We start from the raw sequence: 1875 nt of genomic DNA, 5'->3' as shown, positions 1-1875 counted from the left end.
ATGCACTGCTGTTGATACTGCAATAAAAGATAGAAGAGGTTAGAAACTCATAAAATACTATCTTGCTCTATTAAGTAGCAACCAGAAATGTCAGCATTGCATGTTAATTAATGATTACTGGTACAGGAAGGWGATGCATACTTGACATATTTTTAAACTGGTATAACAAGTTTTTACAGTGCAGAGGGAAGTTCTCCATAACACACAGTAACAGGCTGTGCACTTGGAACTGAACACCATAAACTTCCCCACCATCAGGACAGAATGTGTCAACACACAGTTGCTCTCCTTGAATAAAGTTAGTGCTGGTATTACCAGTTGATAAGGTGAAGAACGAGGAAAGGAGGAAAACCTACAAATGATCAAAAGGAGAAAAACTCTTTCAGACACACCTGTTTTAGAAAAATGTTGACAGAGTGCATTTCTTTTATGTGAGACTAAACCTAGTATCGCATTGGGCTTAGGAAAAATCAAGAAATATAGAAAATGAAACTGTGGAACTGATGAAGGTCTAGAACTGCATCATCTTCCCCAGAGTGATCTCCTACTCAGCAAGGAAAGCTTTAGCTCAGGGAAGGTGAGTTAACATATACCTACAAATATGCTATAATATATTTAAGTAATATGTCTAATGTCCCRCACTGATGAATCCCAAAGCATTCCGCATCTACTTATTAATGATCCTGCACAGGAAATCAACAAAGTACATGCTTGACTTTAAGTATATTCTTCAATTAAATGTAAACGAAGGTGCTTTCCTTAACCAGGTTCTTCACGCTATACATCGTAGACATCACTGCCACTTCACCCCTTGACAAAACGAGGCACTTGCTTTTCCTGTACTGTTGTTTAACGTATGTTACACGGGATATAGCTTATAATCCTATACCAAGTTTTTGGCAAAGGGAAAAATAAAAGGTGGAGGTGGGATTCATCAAACCTGACATTAGCTAGCTATAAACTAGGCCTCTGGTCAACTGAGAYGCCAAGCACTCCGGTCACTTACAGCCACTGGAGACACATGCTTCCTCAGGATGACTTGTTCAACCTACCTTAGGCCTCTGCAGATGCCCTCACTCCTTTGATTGGAGGAGTCTGAACTGAAGTTTAGATCAGACACCAATTTYAAAATAACTAAAAATATCTAAGGTAAAAAAATCTCTCTTTGGAAACCCAACCATTTGCTGTCTCCTGCTGCTCTAGGGAACGCTGAACTTATYGCAGGGGGCTGGGGGCAGCCTGGCAGCTCCCAGCCCCTGCTGCCCCGCTGCACAGCTCCCCATCCCGCTCCTCCGCCACACCGTTCATTTTGCATAGGGCCACATCTTTGTGAGACATCCCCTTCCTCCATACTTGGAGGCACRTCCCATTCCAGAAACAATTCTGCCACGGCAGCCTGGGTGGGGATAAACAAAGTATCATGAAAAAAGCAAGTAAATACCAGGGAGCACGGCATTTGAAATACAATACGGTTAACACGAACTGCATTTGCTGCTGGGCGGGTGAGCGGGCAGGCACCACAGCGCCTCAGGAAGGAGCCTCGCAGGGGACGGCAGAGGGTCAGGCCAGCAACTTCTGCCTCTCTGCCCCCATCCCCGTCACCCCGAACTCCTGCTCCGCTCCCTCCTCTCCCGCAGCTCTGCCACGGCCCGCGCAGCGCGGGCTCTGCCAACGGCCGCCGCCACCGCGCGCCTCCCGCCTTCCCCTCAGCGCCTTGAGGCGGCGGGCGCCGCGTTCCCGCCGCGGCGGGCAGCAATGGCGCCCGGCGCCGACGGAGCCGCCGCCCTCGCCCCCCGCACGGGGCGGCAGCGGCGCCTTGGGGGCGGCCGCTCGGCGATGGCGGGAGCGTGGCGGCACCGCTGCGCTGCGCTGCGC

This window comes from Rhea americana, unplaced genomic scaffold (assembly GCF_003343005.1).
Source record: "Rhea americana isolate MKP2758 unplaced genomic scaffold, rheAme1 scaffold_1, whole genome shotgun sequence".
Lineage (NCBI taxonomy): Eukaryota > Metazoa > Chordata > Aves > Rheiformes > Rheidae > Rhea > Rhea americana.
The sequence above is the reverse complement of the archived record's forward strand: the minus strand, read 5'-3'. Positions refer to the sequence as shown.